This window comes from Fukomys damarensis, unplaced genomic scaffold, assembly GCF_012274545.1.
Source record: "Fukomys damarensis isolate Sample0158 unplaced genomic scaffold, DMR_v1.0_HiC HiC_scaffold_16, whole genome shotgun sequence".
In the NCBI taxonomy this organism is placed as follows: Eukaryota; Metazoa; Chordata; class Mammalia; order Rodentia; family Bathyergidae; genus Fukomys; species Fukomys damarensis.
In genome coordinates this window covers 54815048-54824364 of record NW_022900928.1, presented here as the reverse complement: position 1 = coordinate 54824364, position 9317 = coordinate 54815048, and the positions used below count along the sequence as shown (strand labels likewise).

The 9317-nt window shown below is 37.6% G+C and overlaps 1 protein-coding gene across 3 annotated transcripts in view; it reads left to right on the top strand.

The window, feature by feature from the left end:
- The first annotated feature begins 42 nt into the window (after positions 1 to 42).
- The window catches only part of Kbtbd3 (kelch repeat and BTB domain containing 3), a 24434-nt gene continuing 15159 nt past the window's right edge, over positions 43 to 9317 (top strand). For 2 of the 3 annotated variants that reach the window (XM_033764304.1, XM_010642085.3), the window contains exon 1: positions 46 to 236. The gene's annotated coding sequence lies outside the window, so the exon portion shown is untranslated. Of the gene's footprint in view, positions 241 to 9317 lie in introns of all 3 variants that reach the window. The other variant, XM_033764305.1, reaches the window with a different exon arrangement.

Here is a 9317-nt window from a genome sequence, read left to right as displayed (position 1 = left end):
CGCCCCAAAGGCGGTGGTCTTTTCAGGAGACTGGAACGGACCTGCGCGCGCTGCGTCATCGTGTGACGTCACGTGGGCGTGGCCCCCGGCGTGAGGGCGGAACCAAAGGCAAGACCCGGACCGTTATGCCACTCATACTTGGCGAAGTGCTAACGGGACAGTGGTGCAAGCCAATCGCAACCAGGGCTCTGGAAGCAGAGAGACTGGGGTGGAGATTTAGAAGACTGCTGTTGCAGGTGGGTGAGTTTCGGGGTTTGCGGGAGGAGTGGGATTGTAACATCTTTTGGGGGCCTGGGTTTGGTTCCTGAGACCCACAGAAAAAGGACTTCATTTTGCTTTAGTGAGTTCTGTCGCTGCTGCGTGTCCCTAGGCAGAGATGTTTTCGTGGCCAGGAGGAATTGCCTTGGTGACCCCGGAGTTGTGCAACCGCGGCCCAGAGCTGCCTACCCTCTTCCCCAGCCTCATCACCCTGAAACCTACCCTCGCCTGTGTCATTGCTTCCCCCGAGCAGCCGTCCACCCTACAAGCTGCCTGGAAGGCCAAGCTGAGACTGTGGCCTCTGCGTGTGCGGGCCCCGCCTCAATCCCAGGCTGTCGGCCAGCCCCCGGGCGGGGGCTGTTCACTGCGGCACTGGGAGCCCTGGGTGCTGTTTTAGGACGACCACGGCTAGGCTAGAGTCCTCCAGGAAGATACCGAGGGTTCTTTCACTGAAGCATCAGTGGTTTCGTCTAGAGGCCTTTAATCTCAGAACAGCAAAATCCAGTAAATAACTTAGGCGGCTCTTCAGATTGACTCTGTGCCTTTGCTCAATTTGTTTTTAAGACTTGAAGAACTATTGGTATGTGTTTTTCCATAGTTGTTCCATGTAGACTATAAATGTCTCTTCCAGGTTTTGGTCCAAGGAAAAATTGACCTCTGCAGATGAAAGTAAATACCTCGCTAGATGGGTACATTGAGTGTTCTCGGGTGGTATTCAGCCAATTCCCTTATTCCTATGGTTCCCTGGAAGTATCTGGCCAGTAATAGCATAATTACCTGCCCCTTATTTCTATTCTCCTTAAACCAGATTTTATTCTGTTTTTCATGTATTCTGGACTCCCATTAACTTTGTGTGATACCTTGAGCCTCGACTTCTTTACAAATAGATGAAATTTGGAATACACATGTGCACCCAAATCCTCTCAGTGGACAGTAAGATTGATTACGGACTTGATATTTCAGCTAATGCTAAAAGGCTGAGTCAGGTGCCATGTTTAGGATCTGTTCACTGAGCCTACTTACTGTTTGGCAAGGCAGATGAAGTACAGACATAAAAAGCTACAACAGGGTCAGGGATTTAGCTCAGTGCTTCTGTCACCCGCCTCACAAGCACAAGGTCCCGAGTTCGATCCCCGGTCCAAAAAAGAAAAGCTACAATAAGTGTAAATCTAGACATGTAGAAAGTATTAATACCCATATCTGTAATGATCATCATTCAGTTTTTCATTCTTTCACTTTATATATGCAAGCATATTATTATAACTACCCTGTCTTTTTAAACTGATTTTTATAATGTAGATATATTTTCTGTTTCTAAAACAGTAGGTGTACATTACATATTCTTTTTATATTAGTTGTTATTAGTAATAGAGACAAGCTCAAGGAATTTGTGGTTGGAAATTTTTAAATTCAAGTTTAGGAAGTCATATTCCACTCTTTTACTATTGAACTAAGCTCTTTGTATCAGATCTATGCAGCCTAATATATAGAGGGATAGGTAGTCATTATTTATATTTTTTGTCTCTACCTGGAATATTCTGTCTTCCTATCATCACATTCCTTATTCTCCTGTATCATTCAGGCTCAAATGTTATATAAAGAGAAATATTCTGCTCAATTTAAAAGTAACTCATTTTCCACCTCATATCCCCAACTCAAGCCTAGTACCCTAAGTAAATGCTTTTTACCCCCATTAAGTTTATTGGTGCATTTAAAGCAAACAATACTGTTACATTTATTATTTGGATATTGTACCTTTACATAATACGTCTTGGTTCTTGTTTTTTCCCTTTAACCCTGCCCTGCCTACACCCCCTTCACCCTTCCCTATTTACAAAGATTTTGTTTCCATTTTTTACATTTTTTCTTTTTCCTTATTTCCTTTCCCCTCCCCTTCCTCTTCCCCTTAGCCATTCTTCCTATTTTACCCTCTCAGTTATACCATTTGAATCTTATTTACACTTTCAGTTTATCATACCAGAGAAACTATTCGGTGTTTACTCAAATGTGTCCTGTTTATTTCACTTAAGAGTATAGCATCAATGTGCATCCATTTAGCTGTATATGTTTCTAGTTTCTCATTCTGTATGGCTGAGTAGTGCTCCATTTTATAGAAAACCACATCTTCTCTATCCAGTCTCCAGTTGATGGGCATTTGGGTTGTTTCCAAGTTTTAGCTATTATAAACTATGCTGCTATAAACATGGGTGCACTTATATCACTGTGGTATTCTTTTGGAAAGATAACCAGCAGAGGGATAACTGGGTCAAATGGAACCTTTAATCCTAGTTCTTTGAGGTATCTCCATATTGATTTCCTCAGTGGTTGCACCAGTCTGCATTCCCACCAAAAATGGAGAAGGGTTCCTTTCTCTCCACAACCTGGTCACAATTTGTTATTGGTTCATTTCTTGATAGCAGCCATTCTTTGTGGGGTGAGGTGGAATCTCAGTGTTGTTTTCATCTGCATGTCTTGAATGATCAGTGAGTGCTGTTGAACATTTTTTCATATATTTTTTTGCTGCTTTCACTTCTTTGTCTGAGAAATGTCTGTACATTTCAGGTGCCCATTTTTTAATTGGATCTTTGTATTTGGGGCATCTGATTTTTTTGACTTCTTTATATATTCTAGATAGTAGTCCTTTGGGGAACAGCTGATAAAATTTTTTTCCCACATTGTAGGTTGTCTCTCAGTTCCGTGGATGATTTCTCTTGCACTGCAAAAGCTTTTTAATACAATTAAATCTGAGTTGTTGATTCTTTGTGCGAGGTCTCATGTTTCTGAGGATTTGTTCATAGAGTCTTCTCCTATGCCAGTGTCTTCAAGAGTTCTACCTAATTTGTTGTCCAATGAGTTTAGTGTTTCTATTTTGATATTTAGGTATTTAATCCACTTGGATTTTAGTTTAGTGCATGGTGAAAGAAAGGGATCTAGTTTTAATCTTTGGCAAGTTGAAAGCTGTTTTTTCCAGCACCATTTTTTAAAGAGACTATCTTTCCTCCAGTAAGGATGGTTGGCTCCTTTATCAAAGATGAGATAGCTGATGAGATCTGATGTTTCTGCATCTTCTAATCCATTCCATTGATCGTCAAGTCTATTTATTTGCCGGTGCCATGCTGTTTTTATCACAGTGGCTTTGTAGTATAGTTTCAAGTTGGGAATTGTGATACCCCTCTGCCATGTTTCTGTTGCCTATAATGTTTTTTGCTATTCTAGGTCTTTTCTGGTTCCAAATGAATTTTTGGATTGTTTTCTCTACTCTGTAAAATATATTATTGGGATTTCAATGAATCTGTATAGTTTGGAAGTATGGCCATTTTCACTATGTTGATGTCTTCCCATCTTCTTATATCCTCTTCATTCTCTTTTTTCAGAATGTTGTAGTGCTCAATGTAGAGGCCTTTTGCTTCCTTCTTTAGTTAGATTCCTAGATATTTCATTTTTTTTGGATGTTATTGTGAAAGGAATTGTTTCCATAATTTCTCTCTCAGTGAGACTGTTATTTTTGTAAAAGAAGGCTATTGATCTTTGAATGTTGACTTTGTATCCAGCTACTCTACTTAATCTGTCAATTAAGTCTAGAAGTCTTTTGTTAGAGTTTTTTGGATCTTCTATGTAGAGTATCATATCAGCAAATAGTGACAATTTAAATTCTTCCTTTCCTATCTTTACTCCTTTTATTTCTTTCTCTTTTCTAATTTCTGTGGCTAATGTTTCTAGAAATACATTGAACAGGAGTGGTGATAGTGGACATCCTTGTCTAGTTCCTGATGTTAATGTGAAGGTTTTTAGTGTTTGACCATTAGAATGATATTGGCCATTTGTTTTTCATAGACAGCCTTTATCAGGTTGAGATAAAAATCATGAATGGTTGTTAAATGTTGTGGAATACTTCTTTTGTATCTATTGAGATGATTATATGGTTTTTGTCCTTGAGTCTGTTAATATAGTGTATTACATTTATTGATTTACATATGTTGAACCATCTTTGCATTTCTGGGATAAATCCAACTTGGTCATTGTGTATGATCTTCATGATGATCTTCTGTATTCTGTTTGCTAGTATCTTATTGAGGATTTTTGCATCTGTGTTCATTAGGGAGATTAGCCTGTAGTTCTCTTTTTTGATTGGGTCTTTCCCTGGTTTTGGAATCAAAGTAATACTTGTTTCCAGGAATGAATTTGGAAGCTTCCCTTTCAATTTCATTGAATAGTTTAAAGAGTAGTGGCAATAGTTCTTCTCTAAATGTCATGCAGAATTCAGCAGTGAAGCCATGATGGCCTGGGCTTTTCTTTGTTGGTAATGTTTTAATTACATTTTCAATTTTACTGAATGTAATTGGTATGTTTAGACTTTTTATATCTTCATTCAACTTTGGACCTTCAAATGTATCTAGGTATGTGTCAATTTCTTCTTAATTTCCCATTTTGTTAGAGTACAGGTTTTTAATGATGATCCTCTGGATTTCTGTTGGATCTGTTGTGACAAACTTTTTCATTCCTAATTGTGTGAATTTGAGCCCTTTCTTTCCTTTTTTTTTTTTTTGATAAAGTCTGCTAAGAGTTTTTTCGATTTTATTTATTCTTTCAAAAAACCAACTCTTTGATTCATCAATTTTTTGTATAGTTCTCTTAGTCTCCACTGCATTAATTTCTACTCTGATCTTTATAATTTCCTCTCTTGTACAGGCTTTTGGTATGCCTTGCTTTTCTTTTTCTAGAAGCTTAAGGTTAAGCATTAGGTTGTTTATTTGAGCAAGCTCAGTTTTTCTGGAATGGGCATTTAGTGCTGTGAATTTCCCTCATAGAACTGCTTTCATTGTGTCCCATAGATTCCTGTATGTTGTATGGCATTATCATTTAATAGTAGAAACTATCTAATTTCTCCTTTAATTTTCTCTGTAACCCATTGGTTGTTCAGCAGGGTGTTATTTAATTTCTGTGTGTTTGTGAAGTTCTTGCAGTTTCTTAGACTGTTGATCTCCAATTTAATTGTACTATGATCTGATAATATACAGGGGATAACTTCAATTACTTTGCACTTACTTTCCTATGCTGGGCATTCATGGTTTCCATCATGGTCCTGAGTTCATCTGGGTTTTTTTGTTTGTTTGTTTGTTTTTTGTCAGATTCTGTTCTAGAGTCTCTAATCATGTCTTTCATTGTGCTCACCATCTCTGTAGTTATCTGGGAAGTTATTTTTGTTTTGAATTTTTCTACAATCTTATTTATCTGTTTTTTTCTTCCTGTGCTATAGGTTCACATTGTCCAGATGATTACTGTCAGACTTTTCCACCTCGTCTCCCCCAGAGTTTACCTTTGGTGAGGTGAAAGTCTGTGTTTGTATCTTGTTTAAGTGTCTTCTCATTTCTGTTTTTGTTGTTGGTACTGTCCTGGTTTACTTCCTGGGTTATTACTTCAATCTTCCAGATATAGATTGTCTTTAGGTTTTGAGTCTCTAATGTCTCTGAAAAAATCTCATTTTCTTTATACCAGGGAGGACAACTGATTAGGTCAATTACAACACCTTAGCCCAAGTGATATAGTCAGCAACACAATAGCATCAAGCACAGCTTAGAAAATGACAATTTGTGGTATTTACTAATCTATCACCTTTAACTATGTGAATTAAAATAAATTCGAAGACCAGCCCAGAATACTTTTATAGTGAATAAACTCTTCAATATAGCAACTTTACCCATCAGGATGGGGATTTAGGAGTTGGGGAGGGAGGGATAGATAGGATAGAGAAAGTTTAGAAGTGAGTTCAGAGGACACAGGAAGATCATAGGAACTCTAGGGAGCTGTTGAAGAGAAGAGGAGAAGAGAGAACAAAATATACCCAAGAACAGAACAAAGTAACAGCAATAAGGAGGCTAGAGATATAATCACTTTCTTTTAAAACTACTGGCAATTGAGAGAAGGAAAAAGAGAAGAAAGGGAAAAGAAAGAAAATAAAGATAGGAGCAGGAACAAAAAGGGAGAGTGATGGAGATCAACATGGGGGGATAAGAAAAAGATTTTTAAAAGGACAAAAAATTTCAGAAAAGAAAAAGAAAAAATTTTAAATGATTAAAGATAAGAGAAAACATTACTTTGAAAATAAAAAACACAAATAGAAATAGAGTGCCTCCAGGGCATGCCTCTGTTGACACAATAGACAGCATGGGCAGGAGTGTGCAGATCTAAGCTAATTAGTCTCAGCAAGCCACCAGCTGTGCCCTGAGGCTCAGGTTGATTTTTGGCTGCAAGTCCCAAGCTGAGATCTCTGACCTCCTGCTGGGTTGAACTCTTCAAGGTTCTACTGCAGGTTTCTGCTGTCTGTCCCCTTAAATTAGACTAGGTTCTGATGTGAAGTGCTTGTCCCTCCAACTTAGCAACGATGTTACAGTACAGTACACCTTATCACAGATTTTTCACTTTTCCAGTGGGCTTCAATTTTCATCTAGGAGCCTCAGAGAGGCTCTCTTTCTCTTGGTGAGCAGTAAACACTCTATAGGTTTAATTTAATCTCCTTCCCTATTTACTTTTTAAAATCTTACTTATCCTTAAAACTTAGCTTGGACCCTTCCTTCCTTTAAGGCCTACTCTAGAATACTTTAGAAATAAGCCACATTGTTTACATAATTAATTTGGCAACTATTCTAGTATTGCTTTTTGACATCTTTCCTATGTTGCTGCATTATTTATGTGTGTTACCTGGTGAATTGAAATATAAAATACTCAAGAGGGTATCTCAGGTATACTTTGGTTTTTACAAATAGTAGGAATAAATGTTACTGACTTTTACAATACATTTTATCATTCAAACTGGGATTATACTAGTTTTTATTGCCTACCTTTACCTCCCTCACTTTTTAAAAGGAAATATAAGCATAATTTATAGCTTACCAAATATATTCAGTAAGCCCCAAAACTGTGTCAAAATTTTTTATTACATTGGTCGGAAGAAGATGATGATTAACAGCAGAGACTCAACCTGCTTATGAACAATGATTGTCTTGCCTGATCCTGATTTGTGGCTTTTTAGCATTTTGGGAAACTTACATCCTATTCCATTTCTACCATCAGTTACCTGTGTGACTTTGGATAACTCACATAATATGAGTTAATTTCAGTGAAAAGGCATCATTGCTGAAGAGATCCTAGTTAAAATTAGGTAATTTTAAGGTAAAGATCACAAGCTTTTTTATTGAGCCTCAAACTTAACCTAGTTCTTAAACCTTGTTCCCTCTCCCTAAGACTTTATTGAATAGTTCCATAATTCTGTGTTACTCAAAACACAAACTGTGATTCTCCTTTTCCCTGATTCTCCATATCCAATCTATGCCAAGTTCCTATTGATTCTACTTCTAACAGAACAATATCTAATTGTCTTTATCTCCATTGCTGGTTAACTCTAGTCTGAACCACCATCCTTTCTCACCTAAAATACCCTACTGTTTAGTGTTCCTAGTTTGTGTGAAAAGGAGAGCATTTTCTCTCAATGTCTCTTTTCTACGCTATAAGTATAACTTGTCTTTACTGCTAAGTCTAGTATTCCATGCTCCAAATTCCCAGCCTCATTGCATCGTCATTACATTGAGGAAGACAGGCCAACAAAGTACACAATGCCTGAAGAGCCTTATGGCACAGAAACTAAGAGATGAGTGTTGCAAGAGGAGGAAAGTAATATTCCTAAACGATTAAATAAGGTCAGGAGAAAGAAGTTAGCATTTGACTTCAGTCCTAGCATGGGGACATCGATGGGAGTAGTTTTACTGGTATAAAAGAGGAACTTGATTATAGTGTGCTGGGAATGGTAACTGGAGGTGATGCCTTTACATGGTGTTCTTTGAAGAGGTTCTTCTGGTTAAGAGAGAAGTGGTTTCTAAAGTAGAATTAGATGGCCTGCCTTGCAAGCGCAAGGACCCGAGTTCAATCCCTGGTACCCAAAAAACAATAAATAAATAAATAAATAAATAAAGTAGAATTAGAAGCCAAAGGATAGATTCTTTTGGGCCATGTTCCCCATATTTGGAATACTGCCTGCAACAGTTACAGACATTCCCCAAATATTCTAACAATTGTTAAATGACATGCATTCTTCTTCTCTTAACCTTCTTTCAATTTATTCTTCAGTATCAGCTAAAGACATGTTTAAAGACATAAAAAAAAAAAAATCATTTCACTGCCCAGTTTAAAGTCAGTAGTTCTGTTGCCTCACACCACTTTCTGCAGCCCTATGTCTTGACATTCTTGCTCCCACTAACTGTACTTCAGGTACACCGGCCCCCCATTCATTTCCTGGAGCTAAAGGGTTCCTTTCTCGTTTTAGGGTTTTGAACATGATTTCTCCTACCAACTTTTTTTTCTTATCATTCAGGACTCAAATCACACCTTCTTCCAGAAACGCTGTCTTAATACCGAAATATATAAAGGCTTTGCGGCCAGACTGTCTGTGTTCACTTCTCAGTTGACCATTTATTTACTTGTTAGGTGACCTTAGCCAAATTACTTAAATTCTCAAAATTTCATTGTTTCTGTCTAGAAAATGGCAATAATAGTAATAGTATCCTCTTTATACAGCTGGTTTGAAAACTAAGAGTATATAAAGCATGTAGTGTAGAGCCTGGCATAGAGTAACCATTGTATAAATGTTACTGTTAATATTTTTTAAGTGGATTGCCCTCGCATGTTCTAGGCTGTGCTTCTTCACAATATGCATAACAACTTAATAATTATTAATTGATGTGACTTATTTATTGTTTGTCTTCCTTGTTAGGTAGTAAACCCCAAAATGCAGAGCCCATGTCTGCCATATTTTCCAAAATATCTCTAGTTCCTAATTTAGTGCCTTTTATGTAGTTAACCTTTGTAATAAACATTGAATAAGATAGGCCAGAATTGTGTTCCGTATTGAAACATCAGTGATCAGATTAATGGGACTGGAAAGCCCACTGAAATCAAAGTCTAGAACAATTAAGACACAGTTTTGCTGGGCGTGGTGGTGCACACCTGTAAGGAGGCTGAGGCAGGAGGATTGCTGTGAGTTGGAGACCAGCCTGGGTTATATAGTG